General features: G+C 33.4%; 1 protein-coding gene across 7 annotated transcripts in view; it reads right to left on the bottom strand.

The window, feature by feature from the left end:
- LOC106093479 (sodium/potassium-transporting ATPase subunit alpha) overlaps positions 1 to 18019 on the bottom strand; it is a 189181-nt gene that overhangs the window by 82747 nt on the left and 88415 nt on the right. For 2 of the 7 annotated variants that reach the window (XM_059362893.1, XM_059362895.1), the window contains exons 1-2: positions 5223 to 5288; positions 4657 to 4794 (exon numbers count right to left, since the gene is read on the bottom strand). The exons of 4 other annotated variants lie outside the window; for them this stretch is intronic. The gene's annotated coding sequence lies outside the window, so the exon portion shown is untranslated. Of the gene's footprint in view, positions 1 to 4656; positions 4795 to 5222; positions 5289 to 18019 lie in introns of those variants that run through there. One more of the 7 variants, XM_059362894.1, reaches the window with a different exon arrangement.

The following is an 18019-nucleotide window of genomic DNA, read 5'->3' as shown; positions in this document are numbered from 1 at the left end:
TTTGCATGTGACCTAACCTTCTATTAGTGAATCCTGCATTAGACCATTCTTTGGTTATTTTAATACCATTTGGTATTATATATATGATAGGATAAGGTTAATATAACAGCTGTTCCAGAGAGTAGGCTGATTTGGTTACAAGCAACAGATGTACTTGTAATGCAGCATCGTTTCCCCCTACAAATATTTATACAATATAAGATATCAGTCTTTTGGTGTTTTTGTCAACCTGTTGCCGGAAAGCAAATAGAAGCAAATCTGGTTCACATCTATTTTTCAGACAATTTTCTGAAAAGGAAACTGTGACAGTTCAAATCATATATTTTTTTTTAAATAGTACGTAAGCTAGAGCTACAATTCCGAGCTTATAGAAAAAAATTTCGCCTTTCGCTTATAGAAAAAAATTTCGCCGAAACTTAAAAATATTATGGGGACTGAAGATATGGACTTTCGGCTAAAGTAAAGCGTTTCTCGTTTACTAAGCGGCGTATAGCAAAGCGAAATCTTCTGAAATTTTTTTTCAGATAGTCTCGCGAGGATTCGAACCCAGGGGTTCAGCTTCATAGGCGGGCATGCTAACCTCTGCGCTACGATGGCCTCCATGGTGTAATGTATAAAAAAATACATGAATAGTAAAATCGAATGAAGCCAGGAAGAAAAAAATCATGTCGGCTTCATTTTTATGGAGTAACTCTTTGGGGAACACTTTGAATCAAAACTTTGGGAAAACTTTATTGAAACAAAGATTTAGGAAAACTTATTCCATGTTCATTTCATTGTAAAGTGATGTAATGCAAATTGCCCATGAACATTCCATTAAGCGGCAAACTTATCACACATCAATGAGTGTTGTCCGATTCAAGTTTAAGCTCAATGATGAGCGACATCCTGTTTATAGTAGAGGTCGAACCGCGTGCCAAAGAGCGACATCTCCTTGGGGAGAAATTTTTACATGGCTTGCACGCATGGAATAGTACCTCACAAATGTGGCCAGCATTGCTGACAAATTTTGTCTAATGTTCTCGCCAGGATGTAAGGTGATGTAACGAGACAAAATCGTTAAACTTGGAAAACAAAACTTTTAGAAAGATATATCAGTAAGGAGAATACATAGCATTGGTCTACTAAAGCCTCGGTTTATGGAATAACAATATAAACTAGGTGCTTTATATTTTAAACAAAATTGAATGCTATTCTCTGTATAGAAGCAACTAAAGAATTCCTCAGAATCTGGTTTGAAATTTCAGAAAATTTCGATTGGTGACCCACCCTAAGGGAAATGGGATAGGTCCTAAACCTGTCACGGCATAGGGCCTCTGGTAATAGGGACAATAATTTTAACAATAATTAAGCGACATCTTAAAAAATAATAAAGAATCATAAATTATGACAATTCCCTGTAGGATATGTCCTGTGACAGTTGACTAATTCTCCAACTTAGGACCGGTATATTTGGGGCAATTGACTACACATTTCCCGTGGGGCACATACTGTGTGATACAAAAAATTTGTTAATTTCCAACATACATTTTGTGACATTTTTTATAGTGACTATGCTTGGAAATTATTTGGATTATTAGACTTGTAAGGTCCAGGATTGTTCAAATTACAACATTCAAATAACTAATATAAAACTTTTTAAATTTTCATAAGAAAGTTCAGAAGTTTTCTTTCCAGGGCATACAAAGTAAATGTTCTTTTTTTCTTGATTTTGTTCCTACTCTCTCTCTCTCTCTTTTTCTTTCTCTCTCTTTACTTTTTTATTTTACTATCGTTTTTATTTATTTTTTTATATTTTAGTATCGTTATTTTTATTTTATTTAAATTAATTATTTTTTTTAAATTTTGATCTTTTTTTATGTAAACATTTTAGTTTTTTGTTTTATATTTTTTTTTGTCTTTTAACTATATTTTGATTTTTCTATTATATTGTCATATGTTTATAGAACATTTTTATTTAATATATTTTTTTATATTTGAATTTTGTAATTTTATTATATTATTTAAAAATTATTTCCTTGTTTTTTTTTATTTTAATAATTTTATTTTAATTTTTTAATCATTTTTTTTTGTTTCATGTGTGTATCGTTTTGTCATCATTATTTACTTTTCAATTTTTTGTGATTTTATATATTTTATGTTTTATTTTTGATTCTTCATATAAAAATTTTAGTGTTTTACATATTTTTTAAATTTTACATTTTACATAATTTTTATACAATTTTTTTAAATATTTTATTGCGAATTTTATTAATTAGGTAGATTTTTTTTTTTAAATTTTTTTTCTTAGAAAAACGTTTTGTGAACATTTATATATCCTATTTATTAACCAATTAATTTTTTCGTATTTTATATATGTTTCAGATTTTTTAAATATTATTATTGACATTTTTATAAATTTTTAAAGTAGACGTTTTCTATTTTTAAAAATATATTATTATCCCATTTTTTCCAAGAAAGTGAATAAATAAAAAAAAGCCATATAAAATTAAATATTATATTATATTAAATTATTTTTGTTCGTATTTTATGTATTTTATATATGTTTCAGATTTTTTTTAATTTTTCTTATTGATTTTTTTTTTTAATTTTTAAATCTAGACGTTTTCCATTTTTATTATCCCTTTTTTCAAGAAAACAAAGAATTCAATCAATGTCATGTAAAATTTGTTTATTATTCTTATCAATTAGTGCTTTTTTATTATATTATATTATATAATTTTATTTTTGTTTTTATATTTTTATATTATTATTTTATTTTTATTTTTATATTTGATTTTTTTGTTTTGTAATTTTACTTATATAGATATATTTGTTTGTTTAAATGATTTTTTTTTTAAAATATTTTTTTCCTACCAAATAAATTGTTTATCTTTAATCAAGAAACTTCAAAAAATAATTATAGCCATGTAACAATTATCTATTTTTTGTCTTATTCCTTAAGAAATAAAAGTTATTTAATGAAAATACTTGCAACCATAATTCTCTCTTAGATTGATTTCCTTTATTTCTCTTTCTCTCTCTCTATTGGAAGAAAACCAGTTTTTTTTTTCCAAAACTTGCAAAACAGTCCAGTGACTTTTCCTATTCCTCTGTCTCTCTCTCTCCTTTTATTACTTATTTCTTTCTCTTACTCTCTTTCCAGGATTTTAAAGTTATTATTTCAAAGCTTTGCTTTTAAGGGTTGCTAGGTTGTGTTGACTGCTTTGGTAATTTTCTCATGTGGTGAATTTACATGGTCTCTCATCTGATGGCTCCCTTGCACTCGCTTGCTCTTAAAATGGCAATAAAGAGCCTTAAAATTATTACATACATACTCGTAAATTCAAAATTTCTGCCAAGCTTTTTACTTTTAAAGAAAATATAAGAAAAAAATGGAAATCAAAATTGCATATAAATTGCGAGAGAGCGAGAGATGTGGAGAGTAGAAAAAAACCTATAGAAACTAATGTGGTGGAATGAGCGCATATTAGGGATATTTGTGAAGAACCAAATTCATATCCATGTACATAACTCGGTGTGTGCAAAATTTTTGTGAAATTTGTGTATTGAACAGATTTTTGTAATATGAAAAGAAGACAAAAAAAACCAAATCAAATAAGAACCATAATCAATGATTTATAGGGCATAAGATGTTCAAAAAGTCACAAAATTTTCATTGATGGTGGGGTGATGATGATGATGAAAGCACTGAGGGATTTCCTTTCGTGTTTCCCCTCTCTAGTTTTAACTTGGGCCGCCTAAAAATGAATATTATTTTTTGTTCGGTTTTCAGGGCCACATTGAACGACTGACAGACAAGACTAGAAGCAATGTTTTAAATGTTCATGGGTAAAATGAGTTCTATTTTCGCAAAAGGAAAAATTAAAAGGTGGCGTTCAAGCATATTTTCAAATGATATACACAAGAAATATAGTTTCTTAAAAAAAATACTTTATATAAAAAACCATAGATTTGCAATTTCGTTTTTGTTTTAGGTATATTAAATTTAAAAAAAAAAATCTTAGACTGGCAGCTGTTGATATATATGTTATAATATAAACCAAACAAAATTTCTTGTAAAAAAATCCTCATAAATTTTTTTTTTTATTTTTTTTAATTCAAAAAATCACTTTTCATAATTTGGTTAATTTTTCGTTCAATAGTCACATATTCATTGTTACACTTAAATGGCATTTCCAACAAAAACGAAAAAGGAACAATTATCATGTTCTCTACAATATCCATCCACAAAACAGGGTGCACACATTTAACACAGGGTGTAAAGAGAGAGCAGAAAAAATCGATTTCGAACAAGGACATCATAATTTTTTTCGTGTTTTTTTTTACTTTTTCGTTGCTCAAGAAACGAATGAAATTTATGATTTCGTTCAAAGTACTTTATATTTGTTTTTTTCTTGTGTTTTTTTTCTCGATTTCTTTCATTTAAATTTTTTTCGCTGAGTGTAAAGCAATGTTTGTGCGTATTTTTCCTTCCTTCGCTCGCTTGGCAAATTGAGGAGGAGGTTGGTTGGTTGGTTGGAGACGACGACTTCGTTTCTTTTCGCCTGATTTTTTTGAGTATCTGTGTTTCGAGATGTGGTGTCTCGTTGTTTGCATGTGTCAGTATATGTGTGTGTGTGTATGTGTGTGAATGTGTGTTTGTTGGTTGGTTACCTTTCTGTAGCACTGGTGTTACACAATTTCTCGGTTTTGTTTCGTTAGGGGTTAAAACTACCCCCTTTTTAGGAAAATTTGTTTTTGGTTAAACGTTTCTTTTTTCTAGGCAAACTTCAACACTTTTTTACTACTTTTCTGTGAATAAAATTGAATTGGAAAAAATTAACATTAATTAACTATAAATTTTTGTTTCTTTTTTTCTTTCAATTTTTGCAAGTATCCTTTAGATACTGGCTTATTTTCTTTCGAGATACGTTTCGTTTTGTTTTTTTCTTTCTTTTTTCAACTTTTCTCAATTTAAATTGATTTGCAAAAAAAAAATGTTTTCAACTTTTTCTGTTTAATTTTTTTTTTATATTTTTTAAACAATTATTCTTTTTATTTTAGTCAAATAAAACTTTAGGCGTTTGTAGATATATACACATGTCCATATATATACTTATATTATGCATATAGATAGATAGTTATAGTGTAGAACATATAAGTATTCTTCTTCTCTATATTTCTATATGTATATATATGTGCACATATATATTTGAAAAAAACTGTATTGTTTAAGCAACCCGGAGACGAGAAAATTTGCTTATTTCAAGACCGACCTCTTCAGTACGGTATCAGCGCTCGACTGATATTTTTCAACGAGTTGCGAGTGCTTAAGCTTTCATCAACGCCACACAAAATCAGCCAGAGATACACTCACACAGGGGCACACATTGGCTGCAGAGCCATAAGAATCCCCCCCAAAAGAAGAGGAAGAGCATTAAGAACAAAATAATATACAACGGTACAAACACACAGCAAATGTATCGTTATGAATACTCACTCAGCTAAATGAAGTCTCTTCAACATACATGTATATTCTCCATGCTCACTTGCTCAATGGTTTAGTTTTTCTCTCTCTCTTTTCTTCTCAAAATAAATAAAAACCTTAACTAATGTTCAAAATGTGTTTCAACGGCACAGCAGAGCCCTGAGAACAAAAAGCTAAACTAATCTACTTGTAAAAGTGTATTGGTTTTAAGCAGAGAAAAGAGAGTAAACTTTAATAAATACTCTTTTATTTCATTAAACATTCCATAAAGGCCTCACTCTCCACCCCCCTACTACCATAGGAAAATACTAGAACAACACCAATAAAATTCCCATAACTGTGAACTACTTACAAGACAGCTGGGCCTTTGCCATTACAAGGTAGGTTAACGTCATCCCAACACAAGAGTATAACTTACAGAGTATACAGAGAGTAAACCTCCAGCTCTGCTTTGACTCCCACAAAAAACAAAAATGTATGAGAATTTGTTAAGTGTACACATAATAATAAGAGCCATTGGCCAGCTAGTGGTATGAGGCGGTTGTTTCTTCAATCGGCCGGAATTAACAAATGACTTTAATAAATATAAATAAATAATTTGTCTTCTTTTTAATATTCTCGTAACAAAGGCAAAGTGTTAAGTTGTTCTTAAAATAATTTTGCATTAAATACAATTGATCAAATATGAATGTTAAGAAGATAAAATCCCCCATATCCTCCTTCCTCACCGAAAGAAAAAAAAAAAAAAACAACAAATAGCCTAAATATTCACCCTGTGTATGTGAGAAATGATTTGCTCTCACCGTCCTTAGTAAAAACGATTGCAAGAGCAGACAGAACCAGCATTGCCGTATTGCAAATTGCCTAACAAATATTTTTGGAAAAATTTCTAATAATGAAAGCTGGACAAAATAAGTTAAAGAAAATTTAATAAAAATAAAATAAATACAATGAAATAAAATAAAATCAATATAAATATTAAATATACAATAAAAAAATATAAACTTAAATATATTAGTTAAAACTACATTAAAAATAAAATAATCTTATATATAAAAATAAATTTGTGTCTGTCGGTTTGTCTGTATAGACTCAGAAACAGCTAAACCGATTACCTTGAAATGTTTACAGATTGTGTTGGTTGGTCTGGAAGGAAACATAGGCTAAATAAGTTTTTGATATCGGAAGGGGGCGGACCCTCCCCCTTACCACAAAGTACAACCCAAATATAAAAGTGTGCCGATCAGGACAATATGGAATTGAAATGAAAGGTATTCAGGAGTAGAGTACGAATTTCATATTAAAAATTGGGTCAAAGTATTATGGGGGCCGACCCAACACCAAAACCTCTTTAAATAGGGTTATTGGACGAGCATGACGATATGGAACCCAAATGAAAGGTATTCAGGAGTAGATTACGAATATGGTCAGGAAGAGGGAATAGGCTTTATAATTTCTGGATATCAGAAGTTGCTGAACCTCCCCCATTACCCCAAAAACACGATCCAAAATCAAAAGTGGACCGATAAGGACAATATGGATATCAAATGAAAGGTATTGAAGAGTAGAATACGAATATGGTATTACAAATTGGGTCCAAATACCCGGAAGTCGCCCTAACCCCAAAACTTCTAAAAGCAGACAAATTGAACCTCCATATCATGTGGGGTATTCGAGAGTAGATTAAGAATCTGGCATACAAAATCAGGTCGAATTATAGGTGGTCAACCCATCCCCAAAACCAGCCAAATGGGAATATTAGCCTATCACGACTATATGGGAGTCGATTTGTTTGGCAGAACCTATTTTCTCACAATTTTCAAGTAAAATATAAATTAAGTTTTAAAATTTGAGTCTAAGTAACCAACGGGTCGCCCCAACCCCAAAACTCCCTTAAACAGACATATTGGACGTTCATGTCACTATGGGACTCCAATGAAATGCACTCGGGAGTAAATTACAAATATGGCAAAAAATTAAGTCCATGTAACGGGTGATTTCTCCACCCCCCAAATATGCAAAATAGCCGACTATGGCTATATGGGACTCAAATGAAAGCAATTTAGGAGTAGATTAGGAAAATTACATTAAAATTTGTGGTAAGTTATCTAGGTGGCACTTAATCTCTTAAATCACCTCAAATAGGTTATTTGACCCATCATGACAATATGGGGCTCAAATGAAAGGTATTTGACAGTAGAAAAGGAATACAGTTTTGGGGCCAAGTGTTTGTGGGTAAACCCTAAAGCACCCCCTTAACTGAACTTATTTCCCGAACATATCAATATGGGGCTCAAATGATAGGCTTTGGGAGTAAAGAACGATGGCAATTTTGGGTTTAAATAATAGGTATTCGGGAGTAGAGCACGAATTTGACAATTTCGAAATGTCTGACGTATCATCCCTAACCCCAAAAAGAATCCCTGCAAATGGATATATAGACCAACTACGACAATATAGGGCTCAGATGAAACAGGACTTATTTACCGACTGTGGCAATATGGGGCTCATATAAAAAGTATTTGAGAGCATAGCACGAATCCTATATTTTCTTAAAGGGCCAAATGTCTGAGTGGACACCTCACTCCCAAAATACACCCCAAACCGGACATATTTACCCACTTATCCACCCACCGAACATATTTACCCACCACTGCGCTTCAATGACAAGAATTCGATATCCACATTCGGGACGAAATGTCTCCATCTTAAAACTCTACCGACACAGGACTTTTATATTGGTCATTGCAATATAGGGCTCAAATATAAGGTATAAGAGCGATAAAGAGGGCGCTGAGGCGCCCATTGCGCCACATATAGGCTCAAGAAGTCATGATTCGAGATATGGTGGGACCATACTTGACATAGTTGGTCCAACCAATACATTTAACAAACCACATTGCTGAGACTCTTTAAAAGGTTTTTGTTGTTGTTTTGCTTTTCTATTTGAAGTAGAGTTAAAAGAATAAATAAAATCTTGGTCGAAGCTGGATGTAATCCAAAAACAAAATTTAATAAAAAATAAATTAATATATTTTTCGTTTTGTATACTGGCGAACAATCTGAAATCGTTTTAAATTAACTATTCTTAATTTTTCGGTCATAAAATGATAATATAGGCAATATAAAAACAAAATGAAAAACAAAAATAAAAAAAATATTAAAATGTACCAATATAAAATAACAACAAAATAAAAAATTTTATGAAAATATAATTTAACAGTATAATTTTAATTATTATGGTGTTTTTTTTTTAATATTTTCTTTTATTTTATTGAAACAAACAGTGGGAAAACTAGTAAGGCTTGCTTAAACTAGGCCTGATATTAGCATTGACCACTCACACATTCTCCGAAATAATTACAATTATATTCACATTACTAGAGAAACATAGAAACAAGTTTTGCCGCCACATAGGTAATTTTTCAGTTGAAAAAATATTATCTTCGGGCACAAACATTTGTCTCTTGTGGCAACACTGTCCCAGGCACCAAAGAGACAAAAACAAAAAATATATTTTCCCTCAATAAATTTACAATACTAAATGGAAAAATGAAAATTCTAATTACAACACACATTAAAATCATCCCCATATAAAACAGGCATTAAAAAACAATTTCTTTGGACGAAATTAGAATACATTCATTTTTCTTGCAACATTTTACATACAAATCCACCTAGGCTATTTTGTTAATCAATCAAATGTCTCCATGTCTCTACATCCACCAACCCAACACCCCCAACCCTTATGCAAGAGAATGAAATGTGTAATTACACATTTCAAATGTAAGGCACTGTGACAAGTGCCCCACAATAGCAACAACAATAACAAGTATGCACAGCTATAATGGCCGAAATACATACTCGCACACGTTTCATTTGTTCACCACACTTCGAGCTGCTCAGCTGTGTGTTCAGCCAAGTGTGTGGGGTAAAGCGACCAGCCAGCCAGCCACTTACTTGGCGGTGAGTGGTGGTGAGAACGAACCAACGAGCATAGAGAAGAAAGCAGCGCGTGCATGAGTATGTTAATGGCGCGCGCAAAAATTTGTTGACCATACATTTCCGATTCGCTCTCACACACATGCCTAGTGTCAGCGTAGTCAATGTGCGAATGAAGTGGCGCACAGTGATTAGAAAAGTAGACATGTTGACAAAAACAAATGAGAATTTTCGTTTGTAAGGTTACAAAAGGGAATAAATAATTGAATGGTAAGCAAAAATGCTTCAAGTTTAGTGGTGCCGAATATAAAACAACCCTTACACCCTACATCTACAATACAACGAATTTCAAATTTCACCTAAATCAAATGATCGATTATTTCTTTAGATATTCAATATATATAATTATAATTGAGCTTAAACTGAATCGGACAGAACTCATTGATATGCGAAAAGGTTGAGCCTGTTCCTTAATGGAATATTCATGGGCAAATTTGAATTGACTTTCTATGAACAATTGTAATGGATGGCTTTAGTAAAGCGTCTTGGCTGCTCAAAGTTCTCTCTTACGGTGGAACTAATGCTGAAGAGGCATTTTCCAGGCAGTTAGAATTATGTCGACAATCAGGGGGCACTGTTATGGGGAAAGACTGTAGATAATAAAAAAAAAGGAATCAGGGAGTTCGAGAAAGTGTGAAGATTGGCGAAAATCTCGCGAAGTATTTTTATTTTTTTATAGCAAACTAGCTGAGCCCGGCCAGCTCTGTTGCGGCCGATAATGCTATGTCGGAGAGAAGTACTCTAAAATTGGAAATTTGTGCTTAATTTCAGTTCAAAATGTATTCCAATTTTCCTGTGGATTTTTCTACTCCCAAATACTTTTTATTTAAACCCCACTTTGTAATGGTCTGTTTGGGTGTGGGGTCCCCCCCAGAGGACCCTCCAGAGACTTGGTTCCAAAAGTGGAAATTAATTTCGTTCTCTACTCCCAAAGACCTCTCATTTAAGATCCATATTGCCATGATCGGTAAATATGTCCGATTTGAGGTATTTTTTGGGGGTGGGGTGACCCACAAAACACTTAGTCCCACAATTGGATATCAGATTAATTTTCTACTCTCTAAGACCTTCAATTTGAAACCCATATAGTAGAGATTGGTCCCATGAACAGGAGATACTTATCTCATATTAATGAGTGCAGTCCGATTAATGTTTAGCTCAATGATAAGGGCCTTCCTTTTTAATGTCGAGTCCGAACTGCGTGCCGCATAGCGCAATCACTTGGAAGAGAAGTTTTAATATGGCATTAGTAAGGGGATAACCACCGCTGAAAATTGTTTTGATGTTCGCGCCGGGATTGAACCCAGCCGCTCGGCGTTATAGGCGGACACGCTGACATCTGCGCCACGGTGGCCTCCAAATCACGCTACAGTCTTTAAAAATAGAGATATTGACTTGAAACTTTGCACAGATTTTTTTTGTCCAAAGGCAGGTTAGATTTGAAGATGGGCTATATCTTGATATAGCCCCCATATAGACCGATCTGCCGATTTAAGATCTTATGCCCATGAAGCCACATTTATTGTCAGACTTTGTTGAAATTTGGGGCAGTGAGTTATGTAAGGCCCCTCGATATCTTTCTGCAATTTGGCTCATGTCGGTCCAGATTTGGATATAGCTTCCATATGGAAAGATCTCTCGATTTAAAGTCTTGGCCCCATAAAAGACGTATTTATTGTCTGATTTCGACGAAATTTTGGACAGTGACATCTTTTTTTGAAATTGGTTCAGATCGGTCCAGATTTGGATACAGCTGCGATATATACCGATCTGCCAATTTAAGTTCTTGGGGCCATAAATGGCGCATTTATAGTCCGATTTCGCCGAAATTTGAGACAGTGAGTTGTTTTAAGCCCTTGAACATATTTTTTTTCAATATTGTTCAGATCGGTCCATATTTGGATAAACCCGAGGTGGTGGGTAACGAAACTTCGGGCCTGCTGAACTTAATTCCTTGTTATATACGTATACGATTTTGTCCAAATTTTATTTTTATAGAAAACTAGCTGAACCGGGCCCGCTCCTCTACGCCCTCTTTTATGTGGATTTGTGTAATTGCGGATTTTTCATAAAGTCGGCGTTCACAAATTTTTTCACAGCTTGTGACTCTGTAATTGCATTCTTTCTTCTGTCAGTTATCAGCTGCTACTTTTAGCTTGCTTTAGAAAAAAGTGTAAAAAAGTATATTTGATTAAAGTTCATTCTAAGTTTTATTAAAAATGCATTTACTTTCTTTTAAAAAATCCGCAATTACTTTTTGGGCAACCCAATATATGTATATCGCTAAGTTGACAGTATAATAATATAAATGCGTTTATCTGAATCCCATTTGGATGTTAGATCTAGTACTCCATTCTTAAATTTATTTGGGCTCAATATTTCCTTGGCCCCCAGTGTGATGGTTGGTGGGTTTAGGGGGTGGTGTGGATCCCCAGTGTGGACTCCCGAAAGTGGGTATGAATTTCGTGCTCCCAAGTACCATTAAATTGAGCCCCATATTGCCATGATCGGTAAATATGTATGTCCGATTTAAGGGGTGTTTTTGGGGGGTGAGTTGGTCCCCCAGACACTTAGCCCTGAAAAATATATCAGCAACGTGCTCTACTCTCAAATACCATTTATTTAAACCCAATATTGCCATTGGTTAAAGGGGAGTTTATGGAATGAGGCGTCCCCAAACACTTAGCCTCAAAATTGGTCATCAAATTCGTTTTCTAATCTCAAATATCTTTCATTGCTATGGCCGGTAAATTTGTACTCTTTGGGGGTGTTTTAGGGAGGGTTCAGATTTAAATATTGCTCCCATATATACGTATCGCCCCATTTGCACTTATATTGCCATAGTAAAGACAATTTTCAACCGATGTGCATAAAATTTGGCACGGATTGGTTTGTTACCGATCTTAACATATCTGCAAATTGTCATCAAAATTGGTTCAGATTTAGATATAGCTTCCATATATACGTATCGCCCGATTTGCACTTAAATTGACATATTTATAATTGTAAGGTGTAGTGTATTATATAGACAGCTCCGCCCGACTTTTGCCTTTCATTGTTGGTTATATATAAGAAAAGAAGATACGATTTTTCGTATAGAAAATCTCGCCCACATTTTGTAATTTTTTTTTGAAGAAACTTTTGTTAAAATTAAATTTTCGTGGAAAATTTCGTAAAAATTATTTATAGATATTTTTTAATATTCTTTTATAGAAAAGTTCTCAATTTTATTTGTATGGAAAAGGATGTTGAAATTTTGTTATTCTTAAAAAAAAATTTTAAAAATATAAAATCTTTGAAAATGTTGTCGAAATTTATCTTTCATAGAAAATGTAAATATTTTTATTGAAAATTTCATCGATTTTTTATACGAAATTTTGTTAATTTTTTTTCTGATTAATAACCATTTGACTTGTATTGCAAATCTTTGACATTTTACAAATCTAATTTTAAAAACTATTGATTTCAAGCATTGCTTTACACAAAAGAGGTGTGTTCTCGCGCCGAGGGCATGCAAAGATGGCAAGGGTGTGTGAGAAAAGGTCATTTCCCCCCATAACTTTTATTGCAATACACAACGATTTCTTTGACTTAGAAAAAAAAACACGAAAATATATTCTCAGGCCACAGCAGCAGTGCCACCACCACCACCGTCATCACTCCCAGAGGATATGCTGCAATTAACAAGGAAATGAAAATTGTGCCTTTAAGGCTTAACCCCACCTCTGGAAAATAATCGCTAAACTGAACGACAATTTGGAGGAGAAAAATTTACAATTTGACCTTGAAGTTGGGTTTTGTACTCATGGTGAATGGTAGAGGCGCAACCATTAAAGGCAAAGGGTAAGAGCGATTTTGGGAGTGCTAAACGAAAAAAAAAAGATTTTTTTTTATAATAAAAAGTTTTATAAAAAAGGTTTTTTTTACAAATTTCAAAAACCATGTTAATTTATAAAAATTTCCATCAAAATTATTTGCTTTAAATTTTTTCAACATTAAGGATCCAAGAATTTCGATTAGATAACAACGGCATGTCTCCAAGCAGCAACTGGCAAAGTTTTTTTTCCATTGGAATGTTAAACTAAGAGAGTCAAATACACTCCTTCATAGAAAAAAGTAAGAAAGTCCATGTCCTGAATATGCGCACTTCACTCCAAGGCTCTCCTCAATGCATACTCCCAATTTTCCTTAAAATTACTCAAAAAAAAAAGACTTAAGGGTGGTTTTTCTGTGCTCTTTTGCAAAGGAATACACTTTTCTTGAATTTTTCGGCTTATGTAAAGGAATTTCTGCCCCACCTCTAATAAAAGAAAGCAAAGCAAAATTGTCAATTTCTCAATTTTAAAAAAAGGGACATCTAGCTAAATTCTCTCATCAATGGCCATACAACCAACAATGCTTCTTAATTATCGTCATTGTCAGATTTTTCATTTAGCGCTTCAAGTGTTGGCCAGTGTTGCTTTGGCTTTTACAGTCAATACTGAAAAAAAGTATGACGTCACACTGCGTCAATAATGATGTCAATCACAGCCCCAAAACCAACAACCGAAACCAAATCCAACCGAAAAGTAATAATAAAAAAAAAAAGACAACAACAATAAAAACCACCACCACCACAGAACAAAGCACTTGCACTCACTTAACTTGGCTACTCATTTTGATTTGATATAAAAATAAAATAAATCAAAATCATATCTGAGCTATTTTTCCTTGACTAAAACCTTATGAAGTGGCTGGACAAATGGCTGGAGGTGGGGGTGGGGGTGGGGGTGGAAGGCGCGTTGTGATAATAATAAAGGCCATCATGGTCTGACGCTAAATCGTTGGCTACCGTCACCACAACATAATTTATGACTTGTAGATGAAAATTTAACTAAAGATATGAACCATCCAAGTGGCAGTTATTTTTAACGCAATCTTTGGGAAAAATCTTAAACCGTATCTCAACTGTACAGGATATTAGCGGCGTAGTCCCTTAAGATAATGTAAATGATCGTTGAAAATAGGGTGCAGATATTAATCCGCCCCTTGCCACTATGGACATACACCTAAGCCAGTAATCGGCTTGTTGTGCACACTAAAAACTATGAAGTAACCTCTCAAAAAGAAAATTTTAAGTTAGGAATTCCGTGCTACTTACAAAAACCTTAATTGTTTTCAATACCACTGCCCTAAATCGGTTCATGTCTGGTATTGTGTCTCCACCTAAGTGAAAGTCGGGCAATGACAAAGGAAATGCTTCAACGTCTCATAATCTTCCCCACATACCCTACCCGCATGCTATCACTTGCCGCACCGATTTTACATAAGTGAGCTCGTAGTCCTATATGTCCCGTTATGATACCAATAGTTATACTGACCTCTTTCTTACTTCCTTTCCGTAATAACCTCGTCTTCTCACGATCTAGATCCCCCCACAGGATTTTTGCCGCCCTACCGACCGTTTCGCTGTTCCACAATGTTGCATGAGCATTCGTTGCCCATTCCCTTAATTCGGACTGCGTCGACCCGAAGGATTCGGGTTAAACAAGTTTATTGACAGCTTCTGGCCTTCACTGGCTAATCGGCTGCCCTTTCATTTTCCCTTACTCTGTTATGGCCCGGCACCCAAACGATGCGGGTTTTGCCATCCTCAGAGAAGGCGTTAATCTCCTTCTTACACTGCAAGGCTGTTTGTGACCATTTCCGTCCTGGTTGTTATTGCACTTGCGGGAATTTTACTCTCGGCAAAGATGTTCACACTCAGAGCATAGGAAGTTAAATAAATCTGATTAGGGGACTTTTGGGGTTAGAGCGACCTCCTGGTTAAATGGACCCAATTTTGAATACCATATTCGTATTCTGCTCTTCAATATCTATCATTTGATATCCATATTGTCCTTATCGGTTCACTTTTGATTTTAGATGGTGTTTTTGTGGTAACGGAGGAGGGTCCGCCCCATTCCGAAATCAACAAATTATAAAGCCTTTTCCTTCTTCCTATGTTCGAAATATACTCCCGAATACCTTTCATTTGAGTCCCATATTGCCATGCTCGTCCAATAAACCTATCAAAAAATGATATAGCCTATGTTTCCTTCCTGGCCAACCTAAAAACTCTGTAAAAATTTGAAGGTAATCGGTTCAACCGTTTTTGGTTCTATACGGAACAAACAAACACAAATTAATTTTTATATATAAGATTATGTAAAAAGTTTATTTTTTTTATAAAATTGTGTAAAATTTTTGTTTTTTTTATAAAATTGTGTCAAAATTTGTGGAAAGGTTCTCCTAAAGCTGAAATGTTCTAGCATGGGTTCGTAAGCCAGGCGTTCAGCATGACGGGCGGACACGATAACTTCTGCGTCACGAAGGACTCCAAAGCAGCCTCCTTTAGGTCCAAAATATTTTCTTCAACTCAGCAAATGCCCCCTCATTTGCAAGTAGCCCTGATAAACATTTCTCAAAGATATTTTTTTTTTGAGAATTGAAGATAAGCATGCCATTTAGCAAAGGATATTTGGGTATTAAAAAAGGAAAAACAAACAAACATTTGCAACGACCTTTTTATTCTATGATATTGTCTCCAACTTATGCTATAACTATACTAAAATCTAAGAATAAAAATGATCACTTCATTTCCACTGCAGTTTTTTTTTAAGGAGTAGGAGGCACATAATGCTGACTACTACTGACTGTCGCCAGGCAGTATCCTCATTATCGTGAATTTTCCTTATTCTAGGTCATTCGGTCGCTTGTTATCAAACTCATATTCCTTGGTGGCGAATGTACAAAAAGGACATTAAATTGCTGAATGTAACAGAAAAACACAACAAACACACACAAACATCAAATGACGAAATTTTATTTTTGCCAAATGCCAAAACAATGTCATTTATTTGACTTCGCAATGGGGTAAAATGGGAGCTACTGCCCTCGGCTGCTCCTTTTTTGTCAACATCGACATCCACCAACAGCCTTAAACATTGAACGTTTTACAGCCAATGCTATTTTGCCCCTTGGTAACCGTATGTCTAACCCAAAGGCCCCACATCATCTAAACACCACATAATTACAGCGTGGGTACGGTGGCGATGGGGGTAAGAGGTGATGGTGTTTGTGGTGGCATTCAAGAGCAACGCATTCAACTATTTTTTGCCAATTTTTGTGCAAATTCTTGACTTCGTCATGGAAGGAAGTCTTATATAAGTATTTCAATTCACAACCACACTGCCTTGCTAAGTAAACGAAGACTCTGGGGGGTTCTCAGAGGCATTACAGTGAGACAAACAAAGGAAATGGAAAACTAGACAAAGGGCCTCAATTATTGAAATTTTGTATGAAAAAAATTCTTGACTAAATAAAATGTCGACGAGATTTTCTAGAAAAATTAAATTTCGCCGAGTTGCATTATGAAAGTAAAATTTCAGCGAGATTTTTAATAAAAATTAAATTTTGAGAAAATTCAAATTTCGACGATTTTTTTTTTTTGAAAATTGGTTCGCAATGGGAATTTCTATTTCGACGATATTTTATATTAAAATCAAAAATCCACAATACTTTATATAAAAATAAAATGTCGACGAGATTTCTATGAAAATCCAAATTCGACAAGATTTTCTATGAAAATCCAAATTCGACAAGATTTTCTATGAAAATCAAGTTTTGACAAATCCGACAAAAACAAAAAATGCGGTACGACGAATTTTTTTTATAAAAATTTTATTTGAGATTTTTTTTGAAATTAAATTTCGACTAGATTTTTTTTTCGAAATAAAATTTCGGCGGGATTTTTTATGAAACTGGAATTTCAACGAGTTTTATATGAAATTCGAATTTCTATAAAAATAAAATTTCGAGAAGATTTTCTTTCCATAAGAATCGAAAAATCAGCAAGATTTTCTATGAAAAAAATTTCGACGAGACCTTCTATGTAAATTGGATTTTCAACGAAAATCAAATATCGACGAGATTTTCTATCAATATCGAATCTCGACGAATTTTTCTATGAGAGTTTCCATGAAAATCGAATCTCGACCCGGTTTTCTTTGAAAATCGAATCTCGACCCGGTTTTCTTTGAAAATTGAATTTTGAACAGATTTTCTATGAAAATCAAAGGTCGATGAGGTTTTCTATGAAAATCGAATCTCGACGAGATGTTCTTGAAAATCTAATATCGATTAGATTTCCTATGAAAATAAAGTGTCGACGAGATGAAAATAAAATTTCGACGATATCGATATGATTTTCTTGGATTTTCAATGAAAATCGAAACTCGATTAGACGTTCTATGAAAATAAATTTTCGACGAGATTTTCTATGAAAATGAAATTTCTACGATATTTTCTATGAAAATCGATTATCAATTTTTGTTTGTTTCTTTATCGATAATATTTTCTTTGCATATAAAAGATCGACGATATTTTCTATGAAAATCGAATATCGTCAAAATATTCTATGAAGATCAAATATCGACGAGATTATCTGCGAAAATCTCCTCTCGACGCAATTTTCTATGAAAATCGAATTTCGATTACATTTTCTATGAAAATCGAATCTCGATCAAA

Source organism: Stomoxys calcitrans, chromosome 2 (genome assembly GCF_963082655.1).
Source record: "Stomoxys calcitrans chromosome 2, idStoCalc2.1, whole genome shotgun sequence".
Taxonomy (NCBI): domain Eukaryota; kingdom Metazoa; phylum Arthropoda; class Insecta; order Diptera; family Muscidae; genus Stomoxys; species Stomoxys calcitrans.
The sequence above is the reverse complement of the archived record's forward strand: the minus strand, read 5'-3'. Positions and strand labels throughout refer to the sequence as shown.